The sequence below is a fragment of the Sparus aurata genome, chromosome 10 (genome assembly GCF_900880675.1).
Source record: "Sparus aurata chromosome 10, fSpaAur1.1, whole genome shotgun sequence".
Classification (NCBI taxonomy): Eukaryota; Metazoa; Chordata; class Actinopteri; order Spariformes; family Sparidae; genus Sparus; species Sparus aurata.
In genome coordinates this window covers 25,407,403-25,417,445 of record NC_044196.1, presented here as the reverse complement: position 1 = coordinate 25,417,445, position 10,043 = coordinate 25,407,403, and the positions used below count along the sequence as shown (strand labels likewise).

Here is a 10,043-nt window from a genome sequence, read left to right as displayed (position 1 = left end):
TTGTACAGTTTCAATCCTGTATATAGTCAGCAAATAATTTATCTGAGTACCTGCAGCTCAGAGTTTTATTCTTCAAAGACTAACTTTAGATTCTGCAGGAATAGAGATGGATGGGACTTTGAAAACTAGAGTGAGGCGCTGAAAATCCACAGCCTTGGCAGGGAGAGAGAAATAATTATTGAGTGAGAAAGTGAAAAAAGAGAAGTGTGAGTTTGGAGGAGAGACAGGCCTGGTGGTGTATGAGGACTTTGACAGCGTCAGAAGAAGGGCAGCATGGTCAGAGCCGCTCTCTCTCCCCTCAGGGTCACTCTCCTTGACACATACACTTTCACGCACACACACACACACACACACTGAAATGAGCCAAACTCTGACTACACACAAATTCTGTTTCCCAGGAGGTCCAGCTGCTGCAGCAGCCTCAGACTGCTTCACCAAACACCCTCTCTGTCTATGTAATCGAGGAAGTGCTTGGCCATTGACTATGGAATTAGATTTGTGCCAAAAGAAATAAACAAAACTTCTTAAATGTCAAACAAAAACAGGAATTTGAGAGAACATAAAACTCATTTCAAAAATAAAACTTAGAACTGCAATCAAATAATTTGTCAAATAGTGTAAAATATTGGTCTTTTACTCTTCTAATAATGCATTATTTTGTTTACGGTTCCCTCTGCTGGTTTCTCTCCGCTCAGACTTTTGCGCTGACTCTCAGATTTGCGGTCTCTCTGCAGCTCTTCCTTGTTTGTGCTCCCTGACTTTTTGTTTGCAGTTTTGGCACAAACCTCTCGGGTGGGCGGGCCTTTTCAGCAGAGCGTCCCCATTGGCTAATTAGTTGTTGACTGACACAGCTCAGTACTTATGTGTAGATAGCTGGCGCGCTAAATGACCCAGGCTATAAAACGGAGAGAAGAAGAGATGACGTTTGACGTCATATTATTCTACTTCCGTGCGAAAATGGATAGATCCCGGGCCACATATTTTACTCAAGATGAGCAGATTCTTATTATGCAAGGCTATGAAGAATTCAAAGAAACCATCACGGCAAAAAGTAACACTGTCGCCACTAATAGAGCGAGGGAGGGCTGCTGGCAGAAAATAGCTGACCGTGTAAATGCGTAAGTTAACAATGATTAATATTAAGATAAATATTATATTAAGCCCTTAGTGTTTTAATTTCTGAAAGCTCAACATTGTGCAACTTTTACATATTAACCCTCATCCATTCAAAAAATAAATACACTGAAGCAACAACTATCTTTTTTCATTTTTGAATGATGTCTATATTTTTTTTTACATTTTACAGATCTCAGTTATAGAATGCGCGTATGTGTTTTATTGAAAGCGAGGCTGAGTGTGCGTAGGCTCAGTGTTTTTTTTTTATTACTGTGTCGGGATGAACAAGCAAATGTAGCAACTGTCCTTGTACAATGACAATAAAGACCTTTTAGACAGTGAAAATAGCTCAAGCGTGTAAGATTTGTGTTTGGGCGTACACTGCCCTACAACGGGTGAAACATTGATCAGTTCATCAGTTTATTCATGGCCACATCAAAGAAATAATTAACTCTACTCATTATCTGTGACAAATAAATACTAGGTTGGCCTAATTAATATTTCATATTGCATTTTATTAAGATGTGGACGCAGCAGTCGGACATGGCAGCAAGTTAGAGCCAAATAAAAAAAAAATCATTCAAAGTGGTATGTAGCCAAGCTGCCCCATCATTTTGTCAGTGTGTGTTCCTGCTCAGATTTTCTGCATCACCAACTGAATGTAAGTAGGTTCCCGTGGAAAAAAAGCGAAGGGCTACACAAACAGTTTGCCCAACAGTGAGCGCACAGCTTCTTCAAGTGGCATTCCTGACATTCAGCTCAATAAGTGAGCAAATGTACCGTATTCCCTCGGCTGAAAAACTATATCGCTCATAGAGAATTTAATCAGGTAATGCCAGCGGATCAGCGCGATCTGGAAGAGGCCGCTCACGTCGTAGTGCTGCCCGAATTATTCTTGCTCCCAGGTCCACCGGGTTCTCAATGAATGGTGACGCAATCTCCACATAAGTTACCATGGTGATCTAGCCGGGTTAAAAGAGAGCCACCTTTGTAGTACAGGGAAGCCTGGCTTAAGACTCAACATACCTCGCTAACCCACTAAACTGGCTTCGCAGTACACCCCTCAGCTCTCAGGCAAGGTGTCCCATGTGTAATACACCCATTTAAATGCCGTCAGCTGTGTAAATGGGAGTGGGAAATCAACATTGCAGCTGACTGTGGATTTAATTTCATTTGACTTGCGGGCCATCATTTTTTCTTTTTTTTAATATATTGCCAGGACAGTCTAAGTTCTTATGATTGCTGCTTATGTTCATTCACTTCACCCACTGTTTCCCTGGCCAAATTAAACACACTTACAAACATGGAAAGCCCACCAGGGAGGAAAGAAAAGGACTGTACCTTTATATGAAATGACAAAGATAACTTAACAAGATTTTGGGCTGAAAGGGAGGCAGCTTTGGCTTACCTTAATCTAGCTTGAGCCTCTTAGAAGCCTTTCTCATTGGCACAAGGGTATGGGTGGGGGAGGAAGGTCGTTTTTAATGGCGTTTTAATTAAAGCTGCATTTGGCGTAGCTTACAGCGTGAGACCGTCTCTTCATCCTCCCTCTGTGACTTCCTCTCTGTTTTTTATACCAGTTCCTCAAGCCCTGCAAAGAATATCAATCTCAGTAACTACTGTTTGTGTGTTCTCCCCCCTTACTTAGCTATGGTAAATTATGTATATACCGATATACTGATATGTTGATACTTTACATTTCTTTATGTTGCAACTTAACATTTTTTGAAGTTCAATTTAAGTTGTATGTTGTGACAGCACTCTGGTTTAGGCACAAAAACACTTGGTAAGGGTTAGGTAAAGATCATGTTTCGGCTTATTTGGCTCCTTGGTCACAAACATTGTCCTGACGTCTTGTTCAAAATGTCTAGTAGTTTCACCCAGCTGGCACGCCACCAGCAACACCTCCATCTGGTGGCATGAGAGGCAGGTCATATATGTGAAATGTGATTGTGATATGGCACTTATGGTAAGTGTTGATTGGATATATATGATGGACAAAATTGAAGTATCTGTGGTAGGGTTGTGCCAATAGCTGACAGTCATCGACTTCTGAGCCCTGTAGCATTTTGTGATTTAAAAGGCGTTAGAGTGCTCACCAAAACAACCAGAGACCTGTTTTAGTCTATGGATCCTCTGGTGGAAGTTCAGGTTTAGTTCCCAAGTTCCTCAGAAATGCCCTTTGTTCCCTGAGAAAGTTCCGGTGGAAACAGTCTATTGTCATTGGGTCAGACAAAGCTAGTTTAGTAGTTTTGGCTATGAATGCACTCCCTGCAAGTCTGATGTGCAGCTGAAAGAAGTGGCAAGGGAAAAATATTGGACAGAAATGAATGTAAATGCCAGTTTAGGCCAAAAGACACAGGAAATAATGCACTTGTTTACAGATCTTTTAAAGCAGAAAATGCATACAAGTATTGTACTCCAGGGGACGTTGTTCTCCTTTTATTAACTATTGAGTAAACAGTCTAACACATAAAAAATGATGAAATATCATGAATTGTCATCATCCAGACATAAGGATGATGTCTCATTTGACAGATCACTTCTCAAATACTAATTCACACACCACTTTTTGAGAATGGAATTTCAAAATTCTGTGACTTTTGTTTTTCATTGAAGGAATGACTCAAATATATTTTTTACAGTGTGTCTCAATCGGCATTAGATTAATGGATATTTAATAGAGGATTATTGGTCATATATAACTAATAAAACATGTAAATACACACCTGATGATGAACCTTGAACGTAAAAGTTCAAGGTAACTAAATGGTTGCTGAAATGTTCAAGAGACCGTTCTACATCCAGTATTTCAGTAGTATACTGTATATTACTGTGCAATGTTGGTTAAAAAAAGCTTGTTCATTAATATGCTTTACATTTCTTTTGATGACATTTTTTTGCCAAAAAACGGCAGTCATTCTTATCTATGCTATAACACATAATCAGATCTGTCTACATCTGTGGTCTGCTCATCAATCAGCTGTGCCAGATTTAGATTAATTTTGGTAGCACTAAAAAAAACACATTTTTGATCACACACAAGTAACCTGAAAATATTATTCATCAGTATGTAGTAAAAAAAGGATATTTTGCATTACTTCCATGCCTCATTTTCTGGCTGTGTCCAAGTCCTGTCAGGTCCACTAAGGACCTACATTTGTCTCTCACACACATAGGATCCATAATAATAAAGTCACACCTGATTAAATATGTTTTAAAGCTGTGTGATGCCGCATATGCCTGCATTCATCATATTCACGGATATGAACCCCAGCAGTGGCGTGCACAGACTTTTTGAAGGGCAGGGGCGAAAAGAAAAAGGGCACATACAGCACGTTCTGTCCACTGAAGAGGGCGCTAAGTTCCGTGTGTTGCCGAGGGCACTTTAGACCTGTTTATATGTTTTACAAATGGCACATTATATAGCCTTAAAACAGACTAACTAGACAGACTACTCAAGTTAATTTGTAGTTACGATCAGCATCCACGAGAACTGTGTAGATTCAACATTGGACTGTGAAGAACACACAGAGACATGGACGTATGAAGGAAATAAAACCCTAGGGGGTCTGGGGGTCCTCCCCCAGAACATTTTCAATTAAGTAGATGCCATTTCCTGTATTCTAGTGCATTTTTAACACCATATTAGCACCATATAATCCAAACTGGTTCTGTGAGATATAGTTCTGGCTCAATATAGATCAAAAAGGGACCCAACATAAAAGTCATTGCAACAGTAATGTTTCATAGTATTTCTTGGTCTTAATAGTCTTCTGGAGTTTAGTGTGTTTTCTTCACCCAATAGGGCTCTGTGATAAAAACACAGGGAACAATACCATTTAAAATATTTATTTGACACCTCAAAAGAAACAAACTATGATGAAGCACAGACATACAGTGGCTTGCAAAAGTATTCACACCCCTTGAACTTTTCCACATTTTGTCATGTTACAACCACAAATGTAAATGTATTTTAATGGGTTTTTATGTGATAGACCAACACAAAGTGGTGCATAATTGTTAAGTGGAAGGAAAATGATACATGGTTTTTAAACATTTTTAAAAAGAAAAAACTGAAAAGTGTGGTGTGCAAAAGTATTCACCCCCCTGAGTCAATATTTGTAGAACCACCTTTCCCTGCAATGACAGCTGCAAGTCTTTCGGGGTAAGTCTCTACCAGCGATGCACATATAGAGACTGAAATATTTGCCCATTCCTTCTTGCAAAATAGCTCAAGTTTAGTCTGATTGGATGGAGAGTGTCTGTGAACAGCAATTTTCAAGTGTTGCCAAAGATTCTCACTTGGATTTAGGTCTGGACTTTGACTGGGCCATTCTAACACATGAATATTCTTTGATCTAAACTATTCCATTGTAGCTCTGGCTGTATGTTTAGGCTCGTTGTCCTGCTATGTATCAGAGTGTATCAGAGTAAAGTGGGGTGAATACTTTTGCACACCACACTTTTCAGTTTTCTATTTTTAAAAATGTTTGAAAACCTTGTATCATTTTCCTTCCACTTCACAATTATGCACCACTTTGTGTTGGTCTATCACATGAAATCCCATTAAAATACAATTACATTTGTGGTTGTAACGTGACAAAATGTGGAAAAGTTCAAGGGGGGTGAATACTTTTGCAAGCCACTGTATATGTTTCCAACTGAGCTGTGCACTTAAAACGGCATTTTAAAGAAAAGCATTTTTAAAAATTAAAATAGAATAAAAAATCCCAAATGCTTAGCCTGGCGGGGGTCAACTTAAACCTGGCGGAAACCCTGACATGCGACGCTAACCCCACTTTTAATTTTACTGGCTAGCTTTAAAAAGCTATTCCCGCAAGACTTAGCTAGGCTTGCTCCTCAGTCTAGGCTTAAACATGTGATAGGCATCTCTACCTAATAATAGCACTTCCAGGCTACATACACTAGTATTTAGTAATGCAAAATTGGTAACTTAATAGACAGCTTGCTATATTAGCTATCTTCCTCACACAGCAGTAGGATGCCGGGTTGCACCTCAGTCAGTATTAAGTCCTCACTGACATGTGACCATTTGAGAGAGAGTGTGTCTAAAACTGAATACTTAAATGGATGGAATGGACTTATTTTAACAATGGGAATATGTTCTTAAAACTGAAGTTACCATCTATCTAGCTGCTATCAATTTATTCCATCATTTACTAAATACAACAAATCTAACTGACCTAGCCTAAATTGTAAATTGAAAATAAAATCTAGAAAGTTTATTAGCCCATCGGCTGTTTGCAAAAAATAAATAAATAAATAAATAAATAAAAAACAGAAAATATGGGCTAATGGCCATACAAAGTGTATTGAACATAAATAGGGTTTAACTTGTTGAGACCATAAAATGACTCTGGGAAAGCTTGCATGCCTTAATTGGAATCAATATTCTCCATCCAATGGCAGCAGTTTAGTGTGTTTTTCCATCCAAGAAAGCACTTGTGTTTTACCAACCACGAGGGCACTTAAGTACACGTTTATACCACCCAAGACTAGAGGGCAGGTTATCATGTTTTGCCAACCGGGAGAGCAATTAAGTGTTTTATTTTCACCTAAGAGGACAGTTTAGTGTGTTTTGCCAATGAGGAGGGGACTTAAAGACACCCTTTTGCCACCCAAGTGGACAGTTTATCATGTTTTAACCAGCCAAGAGGGCAGTTTAGTGTGTTTTGCCAACCAGGAGGGCACTTTAGCACGCATTTTTGCCTCCCAAGAGGGCACTTTAGCACGCGTTTTTGCCTCCCAAGAGGGCACTTTAGCATGTGTTTTTGCCACCCAAGAAGGCACATTAGCACGCATTTTTGCCACCCAAGAGGGCAGTTGTATTTTCCTAACCAGGTGGGCACTTTAGCACGCATTTTTGCCTCCCAAGAGGGCACTTTAGCGCATGTTTTTGCCACCCAAGAGGGCAGTTTATCATGTTTTAACCACCCAAGAGGGCAGTTTAGGACGCGTTTTGGCTCCCAAGAGGGCACTTTAGCGCACCTTTTTCAACAACTGGGCCACAAGGGGGGCGACCGCCCCCCCTGCCCAGCTGCTAAATGTTGGTAGCTAAGAGACACATGGGATCAGTGATACTGCAACAAATTGACACTTTTTACAAAGAAATAAAGAACTAAATGTTTGACATGTAATTCCAAAATGTACAAGAAGGCATGACTGATTTAGAAATTGCCATCGCCGTTTCACTTTTTTTTATGTTTCTCTTCAGTTACAGTTGTCAGTTACATTTCTGATTAAATTGATTGAAACAGATGAAGTGTTCACAAACATCCGCTGCTTGTCTTAGCAGGTAAGAATGGCAAGACATGTACAGTAATTTGCATTGCAGTGAACATTGCATCATTCGTAATATTGCTGTCTCATCTTCTTCTTCTGTCATGGGATCATCAGTTGAGTAGGCAATCCTTCGATGTGGCCCAGCACACATGTGCATACACACTGCTAAAAGAGTGTGGTCAAATGCAGCCCAGACCAATTCTGTTTGTGGTCTGAGTGATCAGATCTCAGATGTGTCTACACACTGTCACTGTTACTTAGTGCTGTCCACTGGTAATCATATCACTCATAATGGATGTTGTACCAGCTCTGAACAGGGCAGAAGTGCCTTGTAATTTAAGATAATTGGGTTTCACACATAATTATTAGTATGCTGGAGTGCACCCTGCAACATTCTGGTTGTAGGTGTGATAGCAAACATAATGTCACCAGCCCTGGACCCCACTGTTAACCTACCATACAGGCTGATATGAATTTGTCTTCATCTCCTCCGGAATAAAAGCTGTAGTGAGATGTAACACAGCTTCGATGTTATATTAAATATGAAGAATAATTATTCCACAAGGGACATTAACATCATTGCTCTTATTTCTACGTTTCATGGCAGCTCTCAACCTCTTTGCCTAACTCAATACTTTATCTGCATACGCACGATGCATTAGCCTATTTTCTCTTTCCCTCCTGCAGTGAACCATTATACTCAACTTACTAAATTGAAATGAGAGAGGCTTTTGAATGAGGAAAAAAAAAACACGTTGGACGTTGCACGTTGTGCTGATTGAGAGTCATTTGGAGCATTTCAGATCCACACCCAGGTCAAACATCGTCTGACCTTTTATTTCAGAAAGAAATAAAAGGTCAGGTACAGTGGCCTTGAAGTGCAAAACACAACGGCAAATCAGAAAACACAAACGCAATTCAGAAAACACAAAACGGAAATCAGAAAACACAACCGCAAATCAGAAAACTCGACCTGGCTAGGATCAATGCCCGCATCTTATTCAAGAAGCACCAGCAGCAGGAGAGCCCGGAGGAAAGTCCTGCAGCAGCTGGCAGAGGAGCTGAGGGCAGAATACATGGAGGGGAAAGGGGCCGTGGCAGTCGGCACATGGTGGGCAGCAGCGGAAGCACCCACTGCAGCAGCAGCAGACACAGACACAGAGGCAGTGCCGGTCCGAAAGAGCTGCAAACGGAACAAAACGTCGGACACTTGAAATGCCACAAGCCCGTGTGTGGTAACTGCGAGGAGAGCGGAGGTAATCTGCGTAGACTGTGACCAGTGATTGCAACGGCTCTTTTTTTGTTTTAGATCAGCTCGTTTCCAGCTTTTTCGATTAATATTTTTTAAAATTTATATTATTAAGTGTTCATATAAAATATTTCGTAATCAAATAAGTTACTTTTGATTTTAAGAATGTTCTCTATTAAAATCTTGTGTAAATATATGCAATAATTATGGTTTACTATGTGCGATGATATGAATATTGATAAATGTATAATTAAACTTGATACAATGTACATTTTGGTGTAATATCATGACACAATGAATGATACATTCACTTTGTTAGCGATTAAATACCCAATTGAGTCAATCAATTGGGTATTCAACCGCTAACAAAGTTAGAGACAAGAGACAATGAAAGCAGCAAACCGCGCAAAATGATGTGCGGTCAATATGAGCGCTTATGCCCGAAATAGGTAAAACATCATAAAACATCAAACATCATCATATCCATGTCTTGCATCAAAATATTCTTTACAGTTTTTGACGAATACTTACATAATGTTGCAGACATTGGCTCACTGTGTCATAACTTAACACACAGGTCGAGGAAGACTCAGACCAACTTATACGGCAAAATGAAACTCCATCCATCCATCCATCCATCCATCTTCTCCCGCATTATCCGAGGCCGGGTCGCGGGGGCAGCTGCCTGAGCAGGGACACCCAGACTTCCCTCTCCCCGGACACTTCCTCCAGCTCTTCCGGGAGGATCCCAAGGCGTTCCCAGGCCAGCCGAGCGACATAGTCACTCCAGGGTGTCCTGGGTCTTCCTCTGGGTTTTCTCCCGGTGGGACATGCCAGGAACACCTCCTGAGGGAGGCGTCCCGGGGGCATCCGAAACAGATGCCCGAGCCACCTCAGCTGGCTCCTCTCGATGTGGAGGAGCAGCGACTCTACTCCCAGCTTCTCCCAGGTGACAGAGCTCCTCACCCTATCTCTAAGGGAGCGCCCTGCCACCCTGCAGAGGAAACTCATTTTGGCCGCTTGTATCCGGGATCTTATTCTTTCGGTCACGACCCAAAGTTCATGGCCATAGGTGAGGGTAGGAACGTAGATTGACCGGTAAATCAAGAGCTTCGCCTTTCGGCTCAGCTCTCTCTTCACCATGACAGACCGATACAACGACCGCATTACTGCGGCTGCTGCACCGATCCGCCTGTCAATCTCACGCTCCATCCTTCCCTCACTGAGACTGAACGAGACCCCAAGATACTTAAATTCCTCCACTTGAGGCAGGAACTCTCCCCCAACCCGGAGGGAGCAGGCCACCTTTTTCCAGTCGAGAACCATGGCCTCGGACTTGGAGGTGCTGATTCTCATCCCAGCCGCTTCACAC

General features: G+C 41.2%; 1 protein-coding gene across 1 annotated transcript in view; it reads left to right on the top strand.

The window, feature by feature from the left end:
- Positions 1-10,043, top strand: part of sorcs2 (sortilin-related VPS10 domain containing receptor 2) — a 582,832-nt gene that overhangs the window by 41,865 nt on the left and 530,924 nt on the right.